The sequence below is a fragment of the Panthera uncia genome, chromosome B4 (assembly GCF_023721935.1).
Source record: "Panthera uncia isolate 11264 chromosome B4, Puncia_PCG_1.0, whole genome shotgun sequence".
In the NCBI taxonomy this organism is placed as follows: Eukaryota; Metazoa; Chordata; class Mammalia; order Carnivora; family Felidae; genus Panthera; species Panthera uncia.
Genome location: NC_064809.1, coordinates 134,709,963 through 134,723,401, shown reverse-complemented (window position 1 = coordinate 134,723,401; position 13,439 = coordinate 134,709,963).

Here is a 13,439-nt window from a genome sequence, read left to right as displayed (position 1 = left end):
CGATGCTGTCACCCTCCCGGTCCCCCCTCCAGCCTGGCACCCAGTTTACAGAGCCCCCTGCCCCCCTGGAGCCAGCTGAAACCCTAGGACAGCAGTGTGCTGGTGGCGGTCTGGTAGGGTGGGGTGGTTCGGGGCGGGGGGGGGGGGCTGGGTGCTGCCTTTGGCAGATGCGGACACTGAGGCCCAGAACGGCTCAAGAATTAGCCAGAGGCCCCGAGGCCGTGAGTGGAGGCTCCTGCCTTGGCTCGGGCATCCTGACTCCCCAGGCCAGGGCTCCTGACCCTGGAAGACCTACTCTGGGGACATCCAGGTTGGCATGAGACTGACCCCATGTTTTGTGAAATCTGGCTGCTCCCCTCATCCCCTGCTGCCAGCCACACTGGGACCTGCACCCTCAGAGGTGCCTGCTGGGATTTCTCTAATGGCCCCGTGCCCAGTCCTACTCCTTTGGCCCTGATCCCAATGCTGAGAAAACTTGGATCCACGAGGACACTTGGCCAGAGCTCCCCCCCTGCTGCCCTCCAGACACCTCCCCCAGGGTCCCCCCATGCACACCCTCCTCTTAAAGTTCAACTCTCCCTGAAACCTGGGAGAGGAGGACGAGAAGGGTCCCGCTCAGTTCTGAACCACGGGCAGGGTGGGGAGGGGCCCAAACCCCGGGACTTGGGGCGATGCATTCTGCGAACATTCCCACCCTCCCCTGGGGAGTCTGAAGCCCAGAGGAGGTGAACCTGCCAGCAAGGGTGGAGTGCAGCTGGCTCCCGGTGTGCCCACCTCTGCTCCTGTGCCCTCCCCCACCCAAATATAGGGTATTTACTTGTAGAAACCTGTGGAAATGTGGGCGAGACATTAGCCAGGGGTGAGTGACACTGTCTGGGCCCTGGCGTCTACCCTGTTGTGCCCCTGATGATGCCAGGACACGCCATCGGCTGCTGTTCTGGGCACTTCCAGGCTGCCGTGAATGCCCCCCACCTGCGCAGCACCCCCTCCCCCGCCCCGCCTCCCCGGGTCCCGGGACACCACTGAGTCCACAGGCCCAGCACCTTCTGCCAAGGAACCTGGTTAACTTATATTGTTATATAGCGTTAAAGTGTCTATCATGTCTTTTAAATTATTGTGACCTACACTGGGTACTGGAGGGAGGGGACAGCCTCAAGCATTCCCCGGAGCCAGGCTCCTCCTCCTGCTTGAAACAGACTCTTGGGGCCTCCTGATGCCATTGAGTCACGCGCACTGTCCAGGCACCTCCGCTGAGACCCCGCCCTCCTTAACTGTCAGCAGCGACCCTTCCCTTGGGTGAACGGGGGTCGGCGCGGCCCGCGTGGGGCGGTGGCGGTCTGGGCACTGCGTGTCCCCGTAGCGCCTCCCACTTCGGGAGAGCTGCTGGGTTTCCGACGGGCTGTGTCTTGCCTTCCCTGGAGGGGAGTGCCCAGCTCCAATAAAGCTGGAATCAGAAGTGAGTGTGCGTGGAGCCTGTGCGACGCCCCTGCAGCTCTTGTCCCCGGGGGGTGGGGATGCGTGTGCTGTCCATTGAGGACCAGCCCTGAGCCTTAAGCCCCCTTGGCCCTCAGGTGCCCCCACCCTTCTGATTCCTTACCCCTTTCTGCAGGCTGGGCTGGCACGATGCCCACGTGTCTCCATTCTCACACCTTTGCCCAGGTCCCAAGCGAGGCCTTGAGTCGCGCCGGCCTCCGGGCACCTTTGGGGCCACCACACCCAGCAAGGGCCACTGGTGGTGACCGGACATAGACCTGAGGCCTCTCTGGACAGTCCGGGCTCAGGATGTGAGGTCAGGAGGCCATGGGTCTGGTGCCAGAGCCAACTCATGGATCTGGGTGGGGGCTGTTCTTAGGAGAACCCCGAGGGGGAGGGTGGGTGCTTAGGAGTGGAGGACCCACAGCCAGGAGGCCCTGGCCCCATGTGTCTCCCCCTGTGTGTCTTTTCTTCTTCTGACCCCAGCCGGCCTCAGGACCCCTATGGATGTGTCAGTTGTGTCTGGTGGGGTTTGGTTCAGGTGCCCCCCGTGGGGTGCTCCTCGCCCTCTCCAGTCACGGGCAGGTGGCCCGAGGCCCCCGGCAGCCCCTGGCTGGCCACCAGGCTCTGCTGCTTCTCCCTAGAGGCCCGGGTGCCACCGGACCTCAACACTGCGGTAACCGTGCGAGCACCGGAGGGATGAATGGCATTCCTGCCGAGGGCCGGAAGGCATGCGGCGGGGCCGGTTTGGCCGCTGCCCGCTGTCCCAGCAGCCTGGCATCGGGCGGAACCGCTGATCAAACAAGCCCCTTCCACGCTGTGCCCGCTAGGGCACCCACGGAGCCTGGCCCAGGCCCCGGATCCCAGTGGAGAGGCCACCAGGTGGGCTTTCCGAGAAGGACGTGTTCCTGTGGGGCGTGGAGACTGGGAGGCCGACGGAAAACACCCTGGACTTGCAGCCCAAGCCCGTTCCTTCCTACTCGGGCGCGGACAGCTCCTAGGGTGGCCCCAGTGTCCTCATCTGAGGGCAGGAGGGGGCCCAGGCCAGCACTCAGTGGTTGGGGGGGCCCGTGGGGCCCAGGCCCCGGGCTGGCTAGTTTGGCAGGAGGCCCCGGTTCCCTGCGAGACGGTAAGCAAATCCGCGGTGGTGGCTGCCTCGGAACGCCGGGGTCCGGCTACTCCCACAGGGCCAGGAATGAGGAAGGAGCTTCGAGAATGCCCCGGCCCCGGTGCCCAGACTGTACTTACTTCTTGGCCACGGTTCAACCCCAGCCCCGGCCTCCCAGGGCCGCCCGGCACATCCTCCGAGGGGCCCTGCCCGAGGCGTCGAGCCCACGCCGCCCAGCCCGCCTGGGGGCCCACCTGACCCCCAGCCCGAGGCTCCGCCTCTGAGGCTGCGATTTCAGGAGCGTCCACAGGCAGCCCCCACCCTCCACCACGGTGGCTCATCACCATCGGGGTGACACCCCTGCCCCCTGGGCTCTGGCCACACTGCTCTTAGCTGGCCACGAAGCTTCCCGTCTCCCCACCTTCACCAGGGATGCTCCCCCTCCAGACCTGCCTGCCCGCTGTGCTCCAGGAAGGCAGAGTCACCCAACAGGAGCGAGTCACACGGGCTCTGCCGCGGGATGTGGGGACACTACCACCCATTCATTCATTTCTTTCTCGCTCATTCCCTTGGTTGGGTGGTGCCGGAGGCTGGGTGCTGGGCTGGGCCCTGGGAACAGAGGTGGCTCGTGCCTGGCCTTGACCTCTAGGGACTCTGGCTCCTCACTTGGGTCTCCCGCCCTGAGCGGCAGCCTGTTCTCGAGGGCAGCTGCTGGCCGAGAGCCTAGGAGACAGGAAAGGGCTTTGGGCGGGTGCTTCCACAGCTCTGAGCCTCGGTTTTCCTCTCTAGAATGGGTACGGGGGAGCAGCTGTGCCAGCCAAGCCCGGCTCCCTCCTTCTCTGCGCGAAGGCTGCCCTTGCCCACACTCTGCTCGAGGGCTTTAGCAAGCCCAGGATCTCCCCCACTGCCCACCCCCAGGGCTGCCCAGGCTGTCCACCCAGCTGCTATCTGGTGGCCAGAGCTCGCAGGGGGCTGTGGCCCTGGCAGACAGAGGTTTGCTCCTTGGTGTGGCCTTTGGAGTCCTTCCTGATCCTCTGGCTCGTCAACTACAGCCCATCTCCACCCACCTCCACACAAAGCCCCCTGCCCTGCGGGCAAGCCACCGGTCCCCAGAGCTCCCTATCACGCTCCACACCACCGCCTGTCCCTGCCCAGCCTCCGCTTCAGCTGTGCCCTCCGGCCGGGATGGCCTTTCTTCCCACGTCCCCGGCCCACATCCCCTCCTTCCCATAATGCCCACCTTCCCAGCAAGCTTGCTGGGGCTCCTGCCCTCTCCTTCACTCTCCATTCGGCTTTCCCCCTGATGGACGGGGATGTCACTGTTGTGACTGTCCCTGCACCCCAGCAGGCCTAGGGTCCTGAGAAGCTCTGTGGAATATTGAACACCCCCCACCGTGCCAGACGCTGAGTGTGGTTCACAGGTAACCACAACCTTCACCCCTTCCCCACATGGGTCAGCGCTGGCTCCATTTTGCAGATGGGAAAACCTAGGCACAGAGAATCGAGTGTTCTGTCCAAGGTCACACAGCCAGCAGAGGCAGAATCAGGATTGGAATTCGGGTCCTCTGGGGTCTTCCTTCTACCCAACTCATCTCCCTCCTCTCATGAGGGGAAGCTGAGGCCCTGGGATGTTGCCCAAGGCCGTACAGAGATGTGCGGGAAGGGAATGGCTGAGGCTAGTCCTGGGGAGGAGGTGAGGGCAATGCTCTGTCTTGAGGACAGAACAGGAAAGACGAGGCTGGAAGACAGCAGGCAGGATCTGGATCAGACATCTGGGTGAACTTCCCAACGCCCAGAGCTGGGAGGCAGGCGGGCTGGGGAAGAGAGGCGAGTGGGGCTGTCGCTCTTTGCACTCAGGCAAACAGGAAAAGTGCGAGTTCCCCTGAGCGGAGCAGTCAGGACCGCTCCCGGGAGGCACCAAGCCAGGAACAGGGCCGCCAGGAGCCAGGAAGTTCAGCTGGATGTCAGCCTGGGTCTCGCCCACTGCTGTCCCGGTCCCTTTCCCTCCTCTGGGTCTGAGCTTGCGCCCACCTTCCTTCTCTGGGATGCCGCCTGCCTGCCCATTGTGTCCTTGGTCTTCAGGGCCCGGGGACTCAGCAGCCTGGCCTGGGCATCCCGGGGTCTTGCGGTCTAGGAAGGCCCAAGAGGGTTGTAGGCTTGGGACCCACAGCAGTGCCCAGCAGAGGCCTGGGCGGTGGGCGGGTGGTTGGCAAATACTGGGGCTCGGGGCTCCCTTACCGTGCGCCCTGGGCAACCACTGCTTCCAGGGCCCCAAGGGTGAACAGCACCCAGGCCAGAACTGCCTGGCTGGCTGCCCTGGCTGGCCCTTCCCTGTGCGATCTGGGCCTCACGCCTCTCTGGGCACAGCTGGAATCCCACAGCCATCTGGGACCTTGTAGAAAGGAAAGCACTCACGGCCTTGCAAGGAAGCAGCCCAGGAGCCCCCTGCCTGAGCCACTGGTGCGGGGCCACCGCTGACGCCATTCTGCTGGCTCGGCCTGTGTGGGCTGGCGGGGGGTGGGGGTGGGGGGGTTGCTCAAGGCCCCTCCCCTGGTTTCTGGCTCAAACCCTCACTTCTGGCTCCTGAGCCCCTGGCTTTTCCACCAAGCAGGACAGGGTACGACGTCCATCCACTCAGACGCCCCCTCCGTTCCCTCGCCCCTCGTTGCTGGGCTCCTCAGTGCCCAGAGCTCAGCTAGGTGTTGAGGGCTTCCGGAGCTGAACGGGCGATGAGGTCTTCTCCTAATCAGCACCCAGAATGGCAGATGGAACGGTGAACAAACGGGCCTTGTCAGCCCCCCATACCCAAGGCTGCCATGGAGGGGAGTGGGGTCTGGAGGGCAACGGAGTGTGGAACCCGGCCTTGGGTGGACCTTGGGGTGGTCAGCAAAGGCTTCCTGGGGGAGCTGGCATCCAGGCTGAGCCCCAGAAGAAACGGGATGGAAGGAAGGAGGTGGGAAGGATGCAGAAGGGAAAGAGACGCTTCGGGCACAGGAACGGAGGCCAGAGGGGCTCTCGTGGGTCCCGGGGTAACTGTGTGGACAGCGGAGCATGGGGTTTGGGGGTGCCGGGCAGCGAGGAGAACAGAGCTTGAAGGGCTACCCCATGCCCGATAGGGTTCCAGAACCCTCTGGAAGGCACTTGAGCCTCACGGTTTCCAGCATTTGACAGGAGCATTCCCGGCCCCCCTTCTTCTTGTGGCCAACATGGTCTCGTGCCTTCTGGGCAAAGGCCCGCATGCCAGCTGGCTTCTCTGACACCCAGGCTGCTGTTTGGAGCCCCTGTTTTCCAGTGGGAAAGTGTCTCAAATGAGAGTCCTCGGGCCGCGAAGGGTGCAGGGAGCGAGGGCTGACATCGCTGCCCCTCCATCCAGGTCCCTCTGCTGGGCTCGGGGGCCAGGGCTCTTGGTTACCAAGGCTTTGCCAGGCCTTGGGCTGTTTTCCGAGGTCCCACCAGCTCAATGAAAACATTCGAGGACGGGCCTCCATGGGCCTCCTCTGGGCCTCAGTTGCTCTATTTGGACTCTGGTGGATCCCAGGGTCCTTGTCAGAGCCAGGAAGAGCCCTGTCTGGGTGAGCACTGGGCAGGCCGTCCCCCAGGCTCCCCGTGCCTGCCCTCTCTGGGCTAACAAGGCCGCACCAGGACCCCGAGCTTCTCCCTGTCGACCAACCTGGGAGGGAGCGCCCTGCCTACTGACGGAGTGGGGGCAGACTTGTCAACATGTCCTATCAGGGGCCTGGGCGTGGGCGGGCTGTTTCACACCTGCTTCCCAGGAAAGAGAGATCAATGAAATCTCAATGACAAGGACTCTAGGAGAGGGAGGGCCGTGGTTGGTGGCGACATATCTGAGTCACCAAGACTGTCTCCAGAGCTGGGAGAGTGCCCATTAGAGGGAGGGACATCTCAAAGGGCCTGTCTCTAGTGGAGGGTCCTTCAGGCCATCAGGGTCCGCCAGCGCCTCATGGGGGAGACTTTGGGGCAGCCCAGGAGGCCCAGCGGGGGGCAGGCCTCAGGCCGTATCAGAACTTTCTCATGGCCAGAGCTACTGAAGAGAGGTGGGAGAGGTCACAGTTCTGGGCCGGGGAGGAGGGCGGGCAGGGTCCGGTTCTGGGAAGACTTCCCTCTCCTCTTGTCCTGACATTGGCGTTTCCTCTGGAGGCGAGAGTCTCTTTGGCTCATGGTTGTTCATTCTTTCCACAAATATTGTGCTCCCCCGCCACGTGTCAGGTGCCGGGGAAGCCACGAAAGGGAGCCGAGGGTCCGGAGGGGGCGTGAGACCACATTCTTTATGGAAAGTGTGAGGGGCTCCTCCCTGCAGCCTGGAAGCAGGAACAGGGGTGGGGAAGCTACTGAAATAGTCCAGGCGGGAAGGGGGAGAGTGAAGAACCTGGGCGCACTTTGCAGACAACGCAGCGGCATTTCTGGAAGGGAGTTCGGGCCTTGGGTAGGGATCCACAGAGAAGGGCCGGCCAGAGAAGGCCGACGGCATGCTCAGCCCCGGCTGTCCCTCGACGGCACTGGGGAGGGACTTAGCCCAGGACTCAGTCCAGCCTGCTGCTCAGAGGGAGGCTGGGAGAGCACCTGACCTGTCTTCACCCGGGTAGCCTTGTATCAAAGGCATGGCCCCGACAGCTGGGCCCCGGGGAGCACGAGGGGGCTCTGGGTCCAATACTTCCCGCCTGTGTGACCTTGGCCCCACTCTGCCTCAGTCTCCCCTCCGTAGGATAGGAAGAGAGTGTCCGCCTAGGGCCCGTGACTAGGGGCCAGGGAGATGGCTGGTGATGAGTCAGCGGAAGTCAGCAGCTGCCCCCCTCCTCCCCGCCCCCCTCCCCATCCAGGCCAACTGAAGACTAGACGTGCCCCCCAAGCTGCGAAGCCCCTCCACTACCCCCATGCTCAGCTCTCCCTTTGCTGGGCAGGCTCCTCAGTGGAGGGGTGCTGTAGGGGCTGGTAGACCCTCCCCGTCCTTCCCTCCCATGCAAGAGGGACGGTCCTGCCCCCCCCCTGCCCCACCTCCCTGGAAAGTCTGCCTGTGAACAGGCCTCTTGCAGGTGACAGCCAGACAGGCCCCAGCACAGGCCTGCCCTCCTATGCTCACCACACTTTACAGTTTACAAATTTCCCTACGACTATTTCCTGGCTCAGGGCCTAGACGCCCCAGGTCCCAGCCTCTCCCTGGTCTCCAAGGCCCTCTCGGCTGGTACCCCTCTCCTCTCGCGTTTCTTCTTGGGGGCCTCTTGCTGCCCCCTGACTGAAGCTGGGCCTCAGGGTCCTCAGGGCCCCCTGCTGTCCCCCTCACGGTGTTTTCATGGCCATGAAGTCACCTGTCTCTCTAGCCGACGTGGCCAGAGATCTCTTTGACCCTTAGCTCCCATCGGTGGCACCCAGCACATCCCCCTAACTGCTTCTGTCCCTCTGGGACTCCCTGGGACCTCTTGCCCTGCATCCTGGCAGAGCCCCCCTCCCCGAGGACCCCCTGGGTCCATGTCCTGGCCGTACCCCTGGAATCCTGCCTCGTGTAGCTGGGACACCTGGGCCTGAGTGCCACAGGGCCGTCTGGCGGGCCCTTGGCGGGGCCGCTCAGACCCCTTGAACTGGCCCATTACATTGCCCACTTAGCCCCCATTCTTCACAGGCCTGCAGGCTTTTCACCCACCCCTCCCTTCTACCCTCCTCCAGGCCCTCCGGCCTCCCTCCTTGTGGCCCTGATGGCACTTCTTCCAGGATGCCCTGGTCTGCACCAGGTGCTCTGTGCTACCCCCACAGGCTGGGTTATTGTGGTCTGTCTACTCTGAAATGGGGGGAGGGGTCATTCCTGTCGGGTGAAAGGTGGGTGCCCCCGGCCCTGCGCCTGCCCACCTGGGTGTGGCCGGCCGGCGAGGACATGCCTCCTGCGCAGCCGTAATGGGCACCTTCATCCCCTAACCATCTTCTGATACCTTCATACCCCTGTCACCGACAGTTAAGTCAAAACTTGGCAGGAGCCCCGGAGGGCCAGGCCAGGCCTTGCACAACACGGGGTGGGGCGCAGGGGTGGGGGGAGGAATCCCCGCAGGGACGCTGAGACGCCCCTATTTTTAGCCTCCAGAAGAAAACTAAACCCCAACACACACACAGCATGCAACACAAATATTTGTTTTTATTCTTAAAAGGGCTCGGGTGGCGGGTTTGGGGCCTGAAGCACACGCTCGGTTGAGCCACGCTGGCTTGGAGGAAGTCTCGCCTGTCCCCACATGCCCCACCCTGCGCTCCCTCCCGGGGACCCCACCCTGCGGCTCCAGGAGCCTCCCGGCCCCGCCCACCCTCGCTGTCCTTTAGGGAACTAGCCGGGCAACTTCCCACCTCCCGCCCTGCTCCCTGCTCCGCCTGGGTGTCCCTCCAGCCCCGTCGTGACGCCCTGCCCCTCTGTACGGGCCTCAGGCCTGGAAATCCGGCCTTCGAAAAATTCCTGCTCTGCGGAAACCTTCCCCAGCTCAGGATTCCCTGTGGCCCCGGGACCGACCCTCCACGGGCGACGCTGGGGGACAGTCGACCCCCCATTTGGGAGCGTTCGTTCCAATTGTTCTGCCACGGCGTCCGGGCTGTGTCCCTGGGAAGCAGACACGAGGGAGACATCCCCAAAGCGCTCCCGGCCTCAGGGACAGGCAGCGGGGTGTTTGAGCTGCACGGGAGTGCTGGGGAAGGAGGGGGGCATGGCTCTCTTGCCAGGGCCAGGGCCGCCCTGACCAATGACAGCAACTGGGGCAGCTCTGAACAACAATGAACTTTCTCACGGTTCTGAGACCAGGGTTCGAAGCCAGGGTGTCGGCAGGGGGGCCTCCCCGAGAGACTCTGCTCCAGCTCCCGGTGGCTGCCAGCAGCCTGGGCTCGTGGCCGTGTCACTCCCTTCAAGGCCAGCACCTGCTCATCTGTCTGTGCTCCCCCTCACGTGGCCGGCTCCTCTGGGCGCGTCAGAGCGCCCCCTCGGAAGGTCCCCTGTGATCGCACTTGGGGTCCTCCGGTAATCCAGGACAATCTCCCGTCTCAAGACCCTTCCTTAATCACATGGACCCTAGAAGGAAACATTGACAGCTTCTGGGATTAGAACCTGGATGTCCCTGAGGCTCACAGACTCCGTGAAGTCTCTGTGAAGAGGGAGTCCCCCCAGAGGCAGCTTTTTCTGAGAAGAGGGCAAAGCCGGGAGGGGTCCACCAAGGCAGAGGACAGACCCGAAGCTGCTGCATCCAGAATTTGGGATCGGGGACAAACGCAAACTCTCGGCTGCATCACGGACTACCAGGCAGATGGGGGGGCCCTCTGGGGAGGAGCAGGCCTGGGCTGGCTTCGCTCACACTCCTGAGCCAGCGAAGAAGCAATTGTCTGAGGCTGCAGGGATCCCCACGATCCACGGCTCTGAGGGCCCTCCCTTGAGGTGTTGCCCCAATAAATATTCGGTAAAGCGGTGGCCCTTAGCATTCTTGTGACTGCTCTGTCCCCACCCATCCCCTCCTGCCCAGGACTGTCTGGTTCATCTCCAACTTGGTTAGGGTCCACCCAGGATCCCTAGAATTCCTCCCGTCTCCAGCCCTGCCTGTGGGGCAAATGAGGTGTTCCCTGACTGGTATGCTCTTTCCAAAGAACTCTGAGTGGCCACCTTTTTGCTCCTTGGGCCTCAGCTTGGCGGTCACCAACCCAGAGACTCATTTGTTTCTTTATTATTTTTGAGAGACAGAGTGTGAGCTGGGGAGGGGCAGAGGGGGGAGGGAGACACAGAATCCGAAGCTGAGCTGTCAGCACAGAGCCTGACACGGGGCTTGAACCCACGAACTGCGAGATCGTGACATGAGCCGAAGTTGGATGCTTAACCAACTGAGCCACCCAGGCGCCCCCCCAGAGACCCTTTCAGGCTCCAAACTTAGAAGCGGCCCCCTCCCCAGGCCTCTCACCCAGCTTGTCCCCCAGGGTTCCAGTTGGTTTGGCCACCATGTACATCCTTGGATAGGACTATTGCTGGCCCTTCATCACCGCGGCCCGATGACAGGACCTAGACCGTGGCAGAAATACGGCGATGTTCTGTTGACCCAGTGGATGGATATGTACCACACATTGGTTCGGTGATGAGAAAATGCCATAAATACTGGAAAACAACACCTGAGGACAAAATACCTAGGTGTCTTGCCCCTGGCAGAGCGAATGCGGGAGCAAGCAGACTGCTCTGGCTAGGCGGGGGATGGGTGGGGTAGGTGGGGGTGGTGGGGGGTGGTGGGAGTGGGGGGCTGGGCCCGAGGCCCTGGCTGGGCTCAGGTTATAAGATGAGGAGCTCAGGTGGAACCTTTGTCCAATGAGTGCATTTATTAAGCGTCCACTGTGTACCAAGACTGTCCAGTGAACAGCGTACTAAGGGCCAGGGCCAGGGTCACTCCCGGGCTGGGGGCTGCACAAGGCCCTGAGTCTGTCCTCAGGGATCCAAGCGGTTGTTCTGGAGAAATGCAGGAGGCTGGACATCTTTCTGTCCTGCTCTCCTGTAGTCAGGACGCTGTGGGGCTCAGGGAGCACTGAACCAAGTCAGGCAGGACGACTAGGGTGGGGGGCGCCTCTATCCGTGCACACAGCCAGGAGGACCTCCGAAAGTGTTCACCTCACAGGAAGTGTGTTTGGAGGGGAAGGGGTCCGGGGCCTGAATCCCCAGCGGCTCAGGTGGGTGCCAGGTCAGGCGGACACTGTGGCACATCGGGGTGAGCCTCACAGGGCTGTTCTCACGTGCTCTGGGAGCCCTCGGCTCCGTCCAGAGCCTGCTGGGGGCAGGGGCTCTGGCCCTCAGACCCGCCTCCACAGGGCGCCTCCGCGGTGGCCGGCTTTGACCGTCAGGGTTCCACAGAAGAGTTAGTTTGACAAAAGGGTCTGGCTGCTAAAAATGCCAGAAAACCACGAAGAGAGTGTAACACTGGAGTGTCACGGAAGGTGTGCAAGGCTCAGAGAGGGCCCTGGTCTGCCCCAGGTCACACTGGCTGGTCCCCTGACTCCACCCAAACAAAGGCTTCCTGAAGCTGGGCTTCTCAACGCCCCCGGGGCCCGGGACAGAGCAGCCCGGTTCTGATCCCATCACCCCAGACTCGGCTGGAGGTCCTGAAGGAAAGTTCCGGTGAAAAGCCAAAGCTGGGAGACTCTGGGCTCAAATGTTCCTAAGTGAAACTGGCAGCTGAGAGACAAGTTCCAGAAATGGCTGGAGAACTTTTGGCCATGCTAATTAGCCACTGAGGTCACGGGTCAGGGTAGGCGGCAGGCACAGGGAGGCCGGGTTACTGGATGCAGGCTGGCTTACCTGGGGTTCTGGTCGATGCCACACTTCCCGGTAGGTCTGGCTGCCTCTGTCTGCTGCTGGGTGTCACCCCGTGGAGACAGGAGCTCTGGCAGGGTCCTCCTGTGCCCGTGGCTGGGGGTGGTGGGGGTGGGGCTCAGCGCTGATCAATCTCAGGAGGCAACACTCCCGAAAGGACTCGGGGCCCAGAGAGAAGCGTCTGGGGGGGGGGGGGGGGGAGGTGCGTGGGGCTGAGAAGGCCGACCGCCCCCAGCTTTCTAAGCAGAACTCAGCCCTCCCGGATCTGGCTGGCTGTGATGGCGAAAGGACTTCGGGAGCCAAGGCTGAGGGCAGGAAAGCCCAGGGAGCTCCAGGGCCAGATGGGGGAGTCCCGGGTGCCCCAGGGAGCAAGCAGAGCCCGGGGGTCCCCAGGCCTGCAGGAGTCTGGGCCTAAGTGTGCAAGGCCTTGACTATCAAGCCTGGGCCGCTGACTTTTCTTCGACCCCTGGTGACCCCGGCAGTGGCCCGGTGACCTGGGGGTCAAACCTCTGCGGCTTTGTCTGGAAGACGTCTCCCCCTTGGGCCCCATAGCCAGCACCTGCCCCCAGGCCTCCCCAAGGTGACAGGTGAAAGAATGAAGCGTTGAAGGATGCGTCAAAGGATGAGTGAGTGAATGTATGAAGGAGGGAGGGAAGGAAGGAGTGGACGAGCGAGCAGAAGCATTTCCCCAAGCTGAGGGCTTCCCCGCTGAGCAGGGCTGAGGGATAGGACCCCAGGCCTCACCCGGGCAGGACCAGACAGGGGTCAGCCCAGGCTCTGATCTGCAGGGCCTCGCTGACTGCTGGGTTCTTGAACACCCCAGCAGGTGCCCTGCAGGACCGCGAACGCAGCTGGAGTAGCCCATACTCAAACCCACAGCACCTGAGGCCCCTTCCCCGTTGGTGCACCTGCTGTCCCTTAGCTAAGGTGACCTTCCAGTCCTGTCTGCTGGGCAGACTCCTATGTATCTTTCAAAACCGGTTCATGCAGGGCACCTGGGTAGCTCCGTTGGTTGGGCGTCTGACTTAGCCTAAGTCACGATCTCGTTGTTCCCGAGTTCGAGCCCCGCATCGGGCTCTGTGCTGACAGCTCAGAGCCTGGAGCCTGTTTTGGATTCTGTGTGTGTGTGTGTGTGTGTGTGTGTGTGTGTTTCTCTCTCTTTGCCCCTCCCCCACTCACGCTCTGTCTCTCTGTCTCTCTGTCTCTCAACAATAAATAGAAAAAAAAAAAACGGTTCATGCGGCACCCCCCCCTCCAGGAAGTCTCCAGGGCTGCATAAACAAGGGCAAGAGGAGTAGGGGCTCCAGGGGCCATGAGGGGCTATATGGCTGCTTTGCCAGCATCGGCTCCAAGTGCCCACCCAAATGCAGGCCCGGAGCAGAATCTTGGGGGGCTCACTGCTGGTGGGAGAGACTCCTGCACTCAAGGCACCACAGGCAGAGCAGGGCAAGGGCCCGGTGTGGCGGGAGGGAGCGGCCTCTGTGTCAGTGTCTGCCCTTCCTGTTACCTCCCAGGCCTGTGGCTGGGTGGCCTTAACCTCTG